A 16599-nucleotide genomic window follows, 5' to 3' on the forward strand; every position below is an offset into this window, starting at 1 on the left:
CTGTCTAAATCTATTTTATGGTAAATTTTACCTATTTCATGGTTTCCATGGATTAGCTAGTAATTTGACATACATAACACCAAATATGATCATGATTAGCCATTCCAATGGCTACTCATTACCAAGCATTTCCATACCACTCAATAACCATATTATAAGACCATATATACAAAATGATTATAATGTTATACATGCCATACTCAAAATATACAAGCCATTATGCCAAGATGGTATACGGATAGTGTGAGCGAGCCTCCGACCGTTCCCAATTTTCGAGCTGGCTTGTCAAAACTACAAGGAATGAAAAGGAGGGAGTAAGCATAAATGCTTAATAAGTTCACATGCAAATAGCAAGTAACATAACCATATAAGCAAACATAAAACATCATTTGCATAATCATCACCAAGACATTCATATCACATTTTCATTTATCATTTTACCATATTGTTGTTATATCGATTTTTCAACCCGAGGGTTAAGTACATACCTGTTCAAAGTACCCATTTCACAACACTTAACAATACGTCCCTTTCATCTTGAGTATTCCTCCATTTCAGTAGAACTTTACCCGTTGAACACATCGGAATATAATTCGGATACATGGAAAGTTTGCACATAAGTGCCACATATGTAGCCAAGCTACCATGTAACCCGCCCATAAGCGAACTCGGACTCAACTCAACGAGCTCGGATGCCTAGTTACATCTCTCGAACTCGGACTCAACTCAACGAGTTCGGACGTTCACATCCATAAGTGAACTCGGACTCAACTCAACGAGTTCGGATGCTCAACCATCCTAGTGACATGTCACTTGTATCCTAATCTATTCCTAAGGTTCAAACGGGATTTTCCTCGAACACATCTCCTTGCCATCTTTCGTAAAATACCAAAACCAATACTCGGTAGTACTTTATATTTAACAATTAATACACATAATTTGCATTTTATTCGAAAATAACCACAAAGCATAATATTTCATGATAATAATCAGCATCATATCATATAAACAACATTAAATTGCTTAAAATGACAATTATGTTACTACATTTACACATGAACTTACCTCGTATGCGAAAATGGCTACTTTTACCATTTCGTCCACAACTTGGTATTTTCCCCATTTTAGCCCGAATTTCAGTTTTCCTTGTTCTATCATTTAAAATATAGTCTAATTAGGACTCACATTATTCAAATTGACCCAAAATCATATTTTGGAAAAATTACAATTTTGCCCCTAAACTTTTGCATATTTACACTTTTTCCCCAAAGCTCGTAAATTAAGCTTCAGCCTATTTTCTTATGTTTTATGACATGCTGATCATTTTTCCCTTCTATGGCAACATCAAATTCTCACTCTAATATGTACTTATGACTATTAGGTATTTTTACCGATTAAGCCCTTTTGCTCGTTTTCACTTAAAACCAAGTAGCACAAGTTGTCTAACATAATTTAAAACCTTATATTCTATCATAAAACACCAAAATACACAAATTTCACCTATGGGTATTTTTCCAAATATAAACCCTAGGTTAAATTGTTGCTAGCATAAGCTAAATCGAGCTACCGGGACTCCAAAAACGTAAAAATCATTAAAAACGAGGCTAGAACCGACTTACAATCCAGCTTGGAAGCTTGAAAACCCTAGCCATGGTTTCTCCTTGCTATATTCGGCCATGGGGTTGAAGATGAGCAAAATTGGCTTTTAATTTTGTATTTTAATTCATTTTACCCCTAAATGACCAAAATGCCCTTACTACTAAACTTTCCAAAAATTCCATCCATGTCCAATTTTTGTCCATAGACTTAGAAATTGGTAAAATTGTTATTTAAGACCTCCTAATTAATATTTCAAAACAATTTCATACTAGAAACTTCTAGAATGCAAGTTTTGCAAATTATTCGATTTAGTCCCTAATTTCAATTTAAGCACTTTATGCATAAAATTTCTTCATGAAATTTTCACACAATCATGCAATCATATCATAGACCTTAAAATAATCATAAAATAATTATTTCTATCTCAGATTTTGTGGTCATGAAACCACTATACCGATTAGGCCCAAAATTAGGATATTACAAGTTCGGCAAAGATCTGGTACGGTGAAATTCCCGATTGAACCTTAGGAATAGTTAGGATACAAATGTCATGACATTATGGTTATGAGTTACGTGTAAGACCATACCTGGGATATGACATCGTTATGAGATTTCATGTAAGACCATGTCTAGGGCATGGCATCGATATGAGAATCATGTAAAGCCATAGCTGGGCTATTGGCATCGATATGAGATCCCATGTAAGACCACATCTTGGATATGTCATTGGTATGATTCTATGTGTATGTGATTCCTAAGTATCCTTAGTATTCCAAGTGATTCAACGGGTGATTTAAAGATTATGTCGAAGATGTGAAAGGTTATGATTAGTTATGAAGTGGTATAGGTGCGTGCGCAAAATTCATGAGAAATGATCTCAGTTTAAGATGCACTATTGGTAAAGATGCAAATAAGTAACATATGTTTATGATCACTTGATGATTTTGTGCTAATTTACATTATGTTATGTGTAGGTTATTGTATGTTTATAGTTGATTATTATTTACATGCTAACTTACTAATCTTAAAGCTTACCCCCTCCTTTTTGATTTCTTATAGTGTCATCAAGCCAGCTTGGGGATCGAAGATGGTCGGAGAGCCATTCACACTATCAAATTATCATTTTGGGTACTTATTATTACATTATTTTGAGTTATGGCATGTATAGGGACTTGGTCTTTTTGTGATATGTGTCACTATTAATTTGGCCAAATGTGTTGGCTTGTAATGGTTTTTGATTCATTTTGTAAATGGCCATTTGGTATTGGCTAATATTGGTTAAGTATTTATACATATAGTGATGCCTTTCATGAATGGGAGTTATTGCATGGTTTGTGATGATAATTATGAAATGTTGTATGTGATAGAAAATAGCATGTAATTTATGTGTGAATGTCTTGGTTGTGGCTGAATGGCTGTGTGTATATGCTTGGATTGGTGTTGTTTGATGTTGTGTTGGTTGGTGCAAGTAAGGGTGGCAAAAAGGCTTGGTGAAAAGCCTTATTTTTTTGCCCACATGGGTAGACACACGGACGTGTGTCTAGGCCGTGTATGACACATGGCTTGCCCTATGGGTGTGTGATCCGGCTGTGTGTCACCTGCATTTTATGAATTTTAGCTTCAAATTGGCCACAAAGCAGAGTCATGGCCATGTGTCTCAACTGTGTGAATGACACGGACCAGGGACATGGGCATGTTCCCAGGGCGTGTGAAGTTTGCACCTATTTTAGGAAAAATTATGAAAATTAAATCGCCCACACGCTTAGCACACGGGCTTGTGTCTTGGCCTTGTGACCCTAATTTATTGATAACATCATAAATAGAGTGTTACACGGGTTAGGGACACGGGCGTGTGTGACCACACGGCCTGCCCACACGGGCGTGTCCCAAGCCACACGAACGTGTGACCCCTGTTTTTATGATAAATTTTCTAAGTTTTTGGAAGTTTCAAAAGTTCTCGATTTAGTCTCGAACCACTCCTAATGTATGTTCTGGGCCTTGTAGACTCGTCTAAGGGACAATACGAATGTTTTTGAAAAGTTTTAATTTGGATGGAAATTTATGTCTCAGTTCTGCATGATTGCTTGTGTATAAGTCCGGTAATGCCTCGTACCCTATTTTGGCATCGAATACGGGTTAGGGGTGTTACACCTCTTCTCCAATATTGTCTTTGTATGCCCTCCATGTTGGAAAATCGAGTTTGGAAAATGCAACAAAAAATATGTTTTAGGGAAAACAAGAGTTTTAGAATTTTCCAAAACAAGAACTTGGTTGTGTTATCTAAAGTAATAAACACTTAATCAAAAGTGCACGTTTTGATTCATCTAGGATGAAAGCTTCGACCATGTTGTCTTCTCTATTATTCTCAGGCTCACATTTCCCGAATGTGGACTCACTTCAAATCAGTAAATTTTCCATAAAATTACCAGTGGGATAATTTCACAATTTCTCTAAACTTTTGGGTCAAGTTGTAAATAAGAAAAATATATCTAGAAATTTTCTAAAATAATTTCTTTAGAGAATTTTCTCTTTATAACTTTCTCTTAAATTCAAGTGTATGAGAAATAATGACCCATGACTCTCTTTATATAGGAAGAGTTTATAGAGTTCAACTAAGATAAAAATTAATCACTTTAATATTAAATTAATATAATACTTATCGAGATAAATATTATATTAAATTTAATATTAAGATAACCACTTTAACATTAAATTAACAAAATATTATCAAGATAAGTATTAAACTAAATTTAATATTAAATCTATTAAAATAATACTATTTATGGAATAGTTAATTTGAAATCAAATTATCTTATAGGAGTGTAATTCCTCCACTACTCAACCCTCGAAGGACCACCTGCCGACCATCGGAATGCCGCAGTCATCTTTGTCGTCACCATTGTGTCTGGAGGTGCCATCGTAGGTGCAACACTCTTATGGCAACTTGAGCTGATTTGGTCCTTATATGGTAATTAGACCATTAAAGAAAGTATGTAGATATTTTGGTGACTCATCCATGGAAATTTAGAAAAAGGGCAAGGACTAAATTGGAAAGTGAAATAATTTAATTAATTAAAAGATGATAAAAAGAAATATCATCTTATTTTTCTCATCTTCTTCCCCAAAAATACATGGAAACCCTAGGAGATAGAGAATAAACTTTCATGGCCAAATTAGGTAAGTTTCCTTGGCCTGCTTTTAGTCATTTTGATATTTTTGAAACTGGGATAACTTAATCTATCTATTTGGGGAATCAATTTGTAAATTATCAAAGTATGGAATATGGGTCATGGATGTATATATTGGAAATTAGAGATTTATGGTAGAAAATGACAGATTATTGATAGATAAACAACTTTTACAAAGCGATTTTTGATGAAAACATGATTTAAGGACTAAAATGTAAAGTTATAAAATTTGATGAAAAATTCTAAATTTTTATGAGTACATGTGCTGTAAATTTTGTAATGGGGCTTTGGTTAGGCTTGGAATAAGGAGTAATTTGCTCAAGTTTCATTTTCCGAGCCTAGGGACGAAATAAGAATTTATGGAAAAGCTAGGGGCGAAATGGTAATTTTGCCTAGGATAAAAATTTAGTCCACTTGAATATAAAATATGATAAACTGATGTCAAATTTACTCGAATAAACCCGGATAGGCCAAATTTAGAGCTAGAACGAGGAAAAGAGGAAAATATCGGACTAGTAGATATTTGTACACGAACACTTATCGAGGTAAGTTCGTGTAACTAAATTATATTTATTTACATACTTGTTTTGATTGTGATTACTAAAATTGTATAAATGCCATATATATATGTGAAATGATTACATATCCGATCAATCCCGATAAATAAAAATGTTCAAAATAAATGATAATTCCCGATAGATGATAAAAGATAAACGATGAAAATGTTACCTTTATATTTGGAATGGATGTGGAATGTGATCATTTGAATTATATGGATGTTATAGATGTACGAAATAATTACATACCGAAAAATGCTTGAAAATGTTAAATCCCGTTTGAATAAATGAAAATCGATGGATAAATGTAATTGCCGAACTGAATGATGTCCTGCATTAGTTGCAACATGGATTTAGCTCGAACGAGTAATCCTATTGACCTATTTTTTGAAAGGATTTAGCCTAGACGGGTAATTCTGATATGAGTCCTCTAAAGCATATGTTGCGGATTGCATTTAGCTCGGACAGGTAATCTAGATGAAGCTCCATTGAGCATATGTCATAAAAAGGATTTAGCCTGGACTGGTAATCCTGTTGTATATATATGTGTGGCTCAAGAGTGTACTCTCTGAAATGGTACCTTATAGGTACCATTAGACATGAATTGACGGATTTTGAGTTGTACACCTCGAGTGTACTACCTACGTATTCATCAATATTCTGAATATATTCAATTGGTAAAAATCTTGACATGAAAGAACATGAATGAGAAATGAGTTATTATATGTAGTTGTCTGAAATCCATGAAAATGAGGAAACATAACAATTGAAATATGAGAACATGTGATGGTGATATTTGAATATGGAATTCATTAGAGGAAAATGTTCAGCCTTGGCTATAGACTTGTACACTTTGAGTGTGCCATTACTCATGTGACATTGATATTACGAGTATTATGAGTAAAGTTCTGATATGAAATAATTTGAACTCGAGATGAATTATATGAAAATATACTTGAGCTGTAACAATGTGATTTATACATGTTGTGGAAAGCATATGTGCATGGAAACTTGATTGTTGTTGAACTCATACATGTTTTTGATGTTATTGTGGAACGTATGACTAACAAAGGCAATGAGGATATATGTAGGGCTTGAGGTCAAATGGAGTGAATATGCTTTACATAGTTACCTCAAAATAAATTGAATGTTAAGTAAAATACCATGTTATACGAACGTACTAAGCATTTTATGCTTACTCCATTTTATTTCCCCTGTTTTAGAGTAAATTGGAAGCTCGTTGGATTGGAAGCTTGGCGGAGATCACTCACACTATCCATCGGCCCATGTCGGTACAATATGGTAAAACAATTATGGTTACAATGGCATGTATAGTTATGTTGGCCTTATTTGCATGAGAATGTAAATGATTATTGTAATCTAGTTATTGAAATGGCTAGTGATGATTACATTTTGGTACATGTATATATGTATTTAAGTTCATGTCATGGTGATAACATAAGTGCTATATATTGTTTGATTAAGAAAGGGTAATCAAGTATGCTTATAGAAGAGTAATATAGTAAACATGAATGCTTGTGATGATATATCATGTTAAATGATAGAATTAAATTGATTAAAATGCTTAATTTGGTTGGGTTATGAATGCAAGATATGGTGTAGGTTTATGGTAAAGTTTGGGGTGAGAAATGAAGTTAGAAATGGCTTCCTTTTGTCCACACGAGAAGACACATTGGTGTGTGTCTAGACTGTGTGTGACACATGGCCAGGTAACATGGGCATGTGGTTAGCTTGTGTGTCCCCTGCACCTTAATTTTTAGAAACAGAATGCTCAGAATTGAGCACACGAGCAGAGACACTAGCGTGTGTCCCACATGGCCTAGAACACGGGCATGTATCTTGGCCATGTGAAACCTGCACCTAATTTTGAATTGAATTAAATAGCCACACGGCCTAGCACATGGGTGTGTGGCACAGTCATGTGCACAAGTCAGAGAGTTACACTGTGTCAAACATGGCCTGTAGCATGGGCGTGTCCCGGGGTCACACGGGCGTGTCCCTTGGACCACACGGGCGTGTAAACCCTGCACCTTGGAAAATTTTTTAAATTTCTCAAAAAAATTCCTAGAGGTTCCAATTAAGTCCTAAATCATTTCTAATGCTCGTATTGGGCCTCGAGGGTCCAATTAAGGGACATTTTGAATGATCTCAGCCAATGAATAGTCATTTACATGAATTATCTATAAATGTTTTTGAATGTTTCGATAATGCTTTATAACCCTATTCTGACGACGGATACAGGTTAGGGTGTTACATATAGTGGTATCAGAGCTACGATTTAGTTGGTTTTTGGACTAAACATAGCATATGTGGAGTCCAGAAATACATGCCATTTTATAAGCTGTGAGCTATGATAGTGGGGTATCTCCCAACTCTGATGAAAATTATTTTGCAAATAGACAGAGAAGTTGTAACACCCCGAACCCGAGACCGTCACCGGAGTCGAACACGAGGTGTTAACAGACTTTAAACCACTTATAAAAAAATTTCCCAAACACTGCCAATCTGCGTACTAGTCACTTTAAAAATCATATCTTGAGTTCAGAAACTCGAAATCCAGTTCTGTAAATTTTCCCTGAAACTAGACTCATATGCCCATCTACATATTTTTTTCTATAATTTTCGGTTGGGCCAATTAGTACAGTTTATTAGTCAAAGTCTCCCATGTTACAGGGATCAACTACACTGACCTTTGCGCATTATGACTTGGATATCTCCCTGTACAGGGCTTCAATACTGATTTCGTTTGTTTCTATAGAAACTAGACTAAGAGAGGAATCTATACATATATGGCATAACTCCTAATTATCTCTGGTTAATTTATAATGAATTTCCAAAGTCGAAACAGGGAATCCAGAAACCGTTCTGACCCTGTCTCACGAGAACCTGAATATCTCTTAACATACTATCCATATGATCATTTCGTTACTTTCCTATGAAAATAGATTCATCAAGGTTCGTTTACATAATTTATTCACTATTTAATTCCATTCCTACTATTTTTAGTGATTTTCCAAATCTACATCACTGCTGCTGTCAGCATCTGCCTTTAAGGTAGACCTTACCTATTTCATAGTTTCCATGATTCAACTAGCCCTTTTAGCATAAATAGCACAACTTATGATAGTGATTAACCATTCCCATGGCCAATCCTTGTTAAGCATATCCACACCTCTCAATAACCATATCCATACCAAATGATTATAACATTATACTCAAACATATATAAGCCATTTTCGCATGGCTAACCAAAATTATACAAGTCCAAAGGGTCCATGACCCACAACAAAAGGGTAGTCCTATACATGCCATTTCGAAGTTCAACCAAAATTGTACCAAAAGGGGGGGCTTTGATAGTGTGGGGGGCTTCGACTTCAAAATCCCGAGTCCGATAGCTGGAGAACCAAAATCTATAAAACAGAGAATCAAGGAGACGGAGTAAGCAATTTATGCTTAGTAAGTTTTGAGCAAGGGATTCCAGCACAACAAAAGTATAGCACTCATGTAGCTAAACGGATAATTTCATATGCACAAATTTTCAATATCATACTTACTTCACATTACCAACCCTTTTATTCATACACAAAGATCAACTTAGCCAAAGGTCGGTAGCTCATTTATCAACTGAGCGAATACTTATTTGTAAGGGCTCAACTAATTCAAAGCACATACGAAACATACCTCAATGTTGGGATGTTTCAAGCGTATTAACTGAAATTTTTACAGCAAGATCATTCATTCCCAAATCACGTACCTTCGGAATTTAACCGGATATAGCTACTCGTTCAAATGCCTTCGGGACATAGCCCGGTTATAGTAACTCGCACAAATGCCTTCGGGACTTAACCCGGATTTAGTAACTCGCACAAATGCCTTCGGGCTTAGCCCGGAATTAGTATCTCGCACAAATGCCTTCGGATCTTAGTTCGGATATGGTCACTTAGCACAAAGCCTTCGGGACTTAGCCCGGACATCATTCAAATAACCATGCACATTTAACAATAAATCATGCCACATTCGTATTTCATTTTCGTTAGCAAAACTCAAACACAAGACACTTATCATTCTTGCAATTTCGGCTCAATAGCCACACACAAAGAGCATGATTTTGATTTGCTTAATACATGACCTAATCAAATCATAATTTAAGCTCTATTACTCAAGAACTTACCTCGGATGTTGTCGAACGATTCCGATAGCTATTCGACCACTTTTTCCTTCCCTTTATCGGATTTAGTTCCCCTTTGCTCTTCAGCTTAATTAAAAAATAAATTGATTTAATCATTTGAGCATCGAAAAGAGGAACACAAGGCACTTAGCCCATATTTATACATTAGACATTAAAGTCACATATGTACGGAATCATGAATCAAACTCAACATTTTAGCTAATTTTTCCTCATTGGCCGAATTTTCTAAGCCAAGACAAAAGCATCAATATGCTTGCCTCTAACCAAATACATGCAACACCAATCTCCTTCCTATGGCCGAATATGCATGTCTATGTTGGGGCCGATTGCAACACTTAGTACATTCTACAAGTATGGTCACTTGTATTGACTAAACACCATTTTGTTTCAAGTTCAAAACTTGGCTAATACACACATATATACACTAGTAAAGCATCCTCTCCCTTTCCATCAATTTAACACATGCATTACTCATTAATATACAAAATTATATTCGGCCTTAGCACACAACTTGCTAGCCGATTCTTCTCCATCTAGCAACCAATGCACATATGTGCTCACTCAAAAATGCTAAAAAGAAGATTCAAGAATCATCAATCCACCATCACATGCATCATTAACAAGCTTCATATTTAGCATGCAATGGCATTAACACAAAATCCACCTAGGCCGAATATCATCCCCATGACATAGCAAAGATTTGAACCATGGGCTAATTAGAACTCAAGCTAGCAACTAAAAACATGCATGAATCTCATGGCACAACCTCAAACATACCTTAATCTAGATACAAGTATGGCCAAACCTCCTCCTAATCCTCTTCCAAACCAACATGAAGCAAGAACTCCTTCCTCCTTCCTTAGAATTTTGGCCAAATGAAGATGAAAAAGGATGAACAAAATTTTTCTTTTCTTTTCTTTAACTCACGGCAATGGGGGGCATGGATGAGACCATTCTTTTTTTTTCATCACTCCTCCCTTTCATTATTTAATTACCATGCTCATTATTTTATTGCTTCCTCCCATGATGCACCAACACAACATGTCTATGACATGTCTTGCCCATCACACTTGGTCTACCATGCTTGTCATGGCCGGCCACTACTAATAGAGGGGGGAAATTGACATGCAAGTCCCCCCTTTTTCAACATGTACTAATAGGTCCTTATGTTTTGATCTATCACATTTCAAAAATGTCGCACATAAGTCCTATTGACTAAATTCACATGCCATTTACTAAATCGAAGCTTAAAAATTTTCACACATGCACATGTACATATAATGAGCATCAGTTATGACGGTTAATTATTTTTATGACTCGGTTTAGTGGTCCCGAAACCACTTCCCGACTAGGGTCAATTTTGGGCTGGCACAACTCTCCCCCATTTAAGAAATTTTCATCCCCGAAAATCTTACCGGTAAATAGGTTTGGGTATCATTCTTTCATCGAGCTCTCAGTTTCCCAAGTAGCTTCCTCGATCCCGTGTTTGAGCCATAACACCTTAACTAACGGAACTCTTTTGTTTCGCAACTCTTTCACTTCACGAGCTAGGATTCGAATCGTTTCTTCTTCATAACTCAAGTCAGATTGAATTTCAACTTCTGAGGGATTAATCACATGTAACGGATTGGATCTATAACGTCGAAGCATCGAAACATGAAAGACATCGTGAATCTTTTCAAGTTCAGGGGGCAAAATCAATCTATACGCAACTGGACCAACTCATTCGGAGATTTTGTACGGCCCAATGAATCTCGGGCTCAACTTACCCTTACGGCCAAATCTGAGTACCTTTTTCCAAGGCGAAACTTTAAGAAACACTTTATCTCTCACCTGATATTCAATGTCTTTTCGTTTCAAATCCGCATACGATTTTTGACGATCTGTGGCTGCCTTCAGACTTTCACGGATTACCTTTACTTTCTATTCGGCATCTTTAATCAAATCAACTCCGAAAATTTTACTTTCACTGAGCTCGGTCCAAAACAATGGTGTACGGCATTTACGACTGTACAAAGCCTCGTAAGGTGCCATCTTAATACTTGATTGAAAACTATTGTTGTAAGCGAATTCAATCAAAGGTAAATACCGTTCCCATGAACTACTGAACTCGAGGATGCAACATCTCAACATATCCTCAAGTATCTGAATTATCCGCTCGGATTGACCATCGGTTTGGGGGTGAAAAGCAGTGCTAAAATGCAGCTTGGTACCCAAAGCTTCTTGCAATTTCTTCCAAAATCGTGAGGTGAATCTCGGATCTCTATCCGACACGATAGAAATAGGTACCCCGTGTAATCTCACAATCTGAGAAACGTACAATTCAGCTAGTTTATCCAATGAAAAATCCGTACGCACGGGGATAAAGTGAGCCGACTTAGTCAGTCTATCGACAACAACCCAAATCACATCTTTCTTGCTTGCTGACAATGGCAGTCCGGACACAAAGTCCATTGTGACTCGATCCCATTTCCACTCGGGTATCATGATCGGCTGAAGTAATCCTGAAGGCACTTGATGTTCTGCTTTCACTTGTTGACATATTAAACATCTCGAAACAAAGTCGGAGATGTCTCGTTTCACACCATGCCACCAAAACCGACGTTTCAAATCGTTGTACATTTTCGTACTCCCCGGGTGAATTGACATTCGGCTACAATGGGCTTCGTTCAGAATCATCGAAATGAGTTCCGAATCCCTTGGAACACACAAACGACTTCTGAACCTCAAACAATCATCATCATCAATTTGAAACTCTGATTCCTTGTTCAGAACACACTCAGCCCGTTTTGCAACCAATTCATCATCAACTTTCTGGGCTTCACGAATTTGATGAATCAATAATGGTTTGGCTTTTAATTCAGCTACTAACACATTGTTGGGTAGAACAGACAAGTGCACATTCATCGCTCGTAAAGCAAACAATGATTTCCGGCTTAAGGCATCCGCAACCACATTAGCCTTTCCCGGGTGGTAATCAATGACAAGCTCGTAATCTTTCAACAACTCAAGCCAACGTCTTTGTCGCAGATTTAAGTCTCTTTGAGTCATCAAATATTTGAGACTTTTGTGATCCGAAAATACATGGCACTTTTCGCCAAATAAGTAATGTCGCCATATTTTTAAAGCAAATACGATGGCAGCTAGTTCAAGATCATGGGTCGGATAATTTTTCTCATGTGGCTTTAATTGTCTCGACGCATAGGCCACCACTCGACCTTCTTGCATCAATACGCAACCCAACCCAAGTAGGGATGCATCACTATAAATGACAAACTCTTTGCCTGATTCGGGTTGCACTAAAATTGGAGCTTCAGTCAAATAAGTTTTCAGTTGATCGAAACTTTTCTGACATTTCTCCGTCCATTCGAACTTAACATCCTTTTGAAGTAGCTTCGTCATTGGTGTGGCTATCATCGAGAAACCTTTGACAAATCGTCGGTAATAACCGGCGAGTCCCAAAAAGCTCCGAACCTCAGTAATATTTCTCAGAGGTTTCCAGTTAAGTATGGCTGAAATTTTGTTCGGGTCAACTCGAATACCCGATGCGGATACCACATGACCCAAGAAGCTAACCTCTCTTAACCAGAACTCACACTTACTGAACTTAGCATATAACTGCTTATCCCGCAAAATTTGCAACACTAGTCTCAGGTGCTCAGCATGTTCGGTCTCATCTCTTGAATAGACCAAGATGTCATCAATGAACACAACTACGAACCGATCCAAATATGGTCTGAAGATCCGATTCATCAAATCCATAAATATCGCAGGGGCATTAGTGAGCCCAAACGGCATCACTAAGAATTCGTAGTGACCATATCTCGTTCTGAAGGCAGTTTTGGGTATGTCCGAATCTCGAATTCGCAACTGATAATAGCCCGATCTCAAATCTATTTTTGAGAACACTGAGGCTCCTTTTAGTTGATCAAACAAATCATCAATACGCGGTAACGGATATTTATTCTTTATCGTCACTTTATTCAGTTGACGATAGTCAATGCACAACCTCATGGTTCCGTCCTTCTTTTTCACGAACAATACTGGTGCACCCCAAGGTGAGAAACTTGGTCGAGCAAAACCTCTATCCGTCAATTCTTGCAACTGAGCTTTCAACTCTTTTAACTCGGTTGGTGCCATACGATACGGAGCCATCGAAATCGGCGTAGTCCCAGGTACAAGCTCAATACCAAACTCTATCTCCCGAACAGGTGGTAAACCCGGTAATTCTTCAGGAAAAACATCCGGGTATTCACAAACCACCGGCACAGATTCGGGTTTCTTTTCTAATTCTTTGTCATCAAGTACATACGCAAGGTATGCTTCGCACCCTTTTCTTACATATTTCTGGGCCAACATTGAGGATATTACAGCTGACAACCCCTTTAAGTCCGTAGACTCAACTCGGATCATCTCGTTATTTGCGCACCTCAAATCAATAGTCTTGCTTTTGCAATTCACAACCGCATCATGCGCGATCAACCAATCCAAACCAAGAATAACATCAAATTCATCAAACGGCAAAAGCATCAAGTCTGCCGGAAAACAGGAATCTCGAATTACTAGGGGCATTTCTTACACACTTTGTCGACAAGCACGTAACAACCCAAGGGATTTGACACCCTAATTACGAACTCAGTAGACTCAATAGGTAAAGTCTTACTGGATGCTAAGGTTTCACATATGTAAGAATGAGTAGAACCGGGGTCAATCAAAGCAATTACATTAGTATTAAAGAGAGTAAAAGTACCGGTAATAACATCAGGCGAAGAAGCATCCTCGCGGGCACGTATAGCATAAGCTCTAGCAGGCGCACGAGCCTCGGATCTGGTCGTAGCATCTCTAGATCCTCTCTGACCACCACTAGCATTTCCCGTATTTCCAGATGGTCTACCTCGAGCAGTGGTAGCACCCGGTTTCCCACTCTGATTTACATTCTGTTCAGACAACCTCGGGCAATCTTTAATGAAGTGGTCAACTGATCCGCACTTGTAACAGGAGCGGTCAGGGAATCTACAACTCCCCGAATGCCATTTACTTCAATATCGACATTTCGTTCTGTCTCGACGTTCATTCCCAACACTAGCGACCGAAGTGCCTCGTGTACCTACAGGGGGTCGATCACGATCTCGGCTAAAAAGGCCCGAAGTGCCTCTAGACCGGCCCACATCATCTCGAAATTTCTTCGATGCCTGTTGAAGAGACTTTCCCGAGGATCTTTTACGAAACTCTCCAATTCCCACATCAACTTTTTGTTTTTCTTTTCTAAGCTCTTCGGCTTTACAAGCTCGCTCGACAAGTACTACGAACTCTTGTATTTCAAGAATGCCAACGAACATTTTTATATCTTCATTCAGCCCATCCTCAAAGCGTTTACACATGATAGCCTCGGACGAAACACATTCCCGAGCGTACCTACTAAGTCTAACAAATTTTCGCTCGTAATCAGTAACTGACATAGAACCTTGCTTAAGCTCAAGAAATTCCTTCCGTTTTTGATCAACAAATCTCTGACTGATATACTTTTTCCGAAACTCAGTTTGGAAAAACTCCCAAGTTACTTACTCTCGGGGCACAACAGAAGTTAGAGTACTCCACCAATAGTAGGCAGAATCACGTAGCAAGGAGATAGTACGCTTTAGGCATTCATCGGGTGTACAAGATAGCTCATCGAGTACCCGGATAGTGTTGTCCAACCAAAATTCAGCTTGCTCGGCATCGTCGCTATCCGTAGCTTTAAATTCAGTAGCCCCATGTTTTCGGATTCTGTCAACTGGGGGCTTATTTGACCTTATTTGGTCAGTTTTCGGAGGTATTGTAGGTGCGGGGGTGGTATTAGTCGGGAATGGAGGTTGTGGAACAGCCGTATTAGTTCGAATGTATTGGTTAAACCAATCATTCATCACGCTATAGAAAGCTTGTCTAGCTTCATCATTCGGGTTACTAACATTAGGTTGAGAGTCCGCCGGCGCTGTCCCTTGTGCGGGAGCGGGTGCTACACTCTCAAGATCATCAGCTACCGCTCGGTCGGGATCGGGATCCATTACTATAAATAAACACATTTGCAAATGTCAGAAATCACCACACTATCAAATAATCAAATAAAATGGCATGTATAGCTAGACCCAACGCATTACGGTAGTCCTAGAATCGACTAAACCGTAGCTCTGATACCAATCAAATGTACACCCCGAACCTGAGACCGTCACCAGAGTCGAACACGAGGTGTTAACAGACTTTAAACCATTTATAAAAAAATTTCCCAGACACTGCCAATCTGCGTACTAGTCGCTTTAAAAATCATATCTTGAGTTCAGAAACTCGAAATCCAGTTCCGTAAATTTTCCCTAAAACTAGACTCATATGCCCATCTACATATTTTTTTCTAGAATTTTCGGTTGGGCCAATTAGTACATTTTATTAGTAAAATTCTCCCATGTTACAGGGATCAACTACACTGACCTTTGCGCATTACGACTTGGATATCTCCCTTTACAGGGCTTCAATACTGATGTCGTTTGTTTCTATAGAAACTAGACTCAGAGAGGAATCTATAAATATATGGCATGACTCCTAATTATCTCTGGTTAATTTATAATGAATTTCCAAAGTCGAAATAGGGAATCCAGAAACCGTTCTAACCCTGTCTCACGAGAACCTAAATAACTCTTAACATACTGTCCATATAATCATTTCGTTACTTTCCTATGAAAATAGATTCATCAAGGTTCGTTTACATAATTTATTCACTATTTAATTCCATTCCTACTATTTTTAGTGATTTTCCAAATCTACATCACTGCTGCTGTCAGCATCTGCCTTTAAGGTAGACCTTACCTATTTCATAGTTTCCATGATTCAACTAGCCCTTTTAGCATAAATAGCACAACTTATGATAGTGATTAACCATTCCCATGGCCAATCCTTGTTAAGCATATCCACACCTCTCAATAACCATATCCATACCAAATGATTATAACATTATACTCAAACATATATAAGCCATTTTCGCATGGCTAACCAAAATTATACAAGTCCAAAGGGT

The sequence above is a fragment of the Gossypium hirsutum genome, chromosome A07 (genome assembly GCF_007990345.1).
Source record: "Gossypium hirsutum isolate 1008001.06 chromosome A07, Gossypium_hirsutum_v2.1, whole genome shotgun sequence".
Lineage (NCBI taxonomy): Eukaryota > Viridiplantae > Streptophyta > Magnoliopsida > Malvales > Malvaceae > Gossypium > Gossypium hirsutum.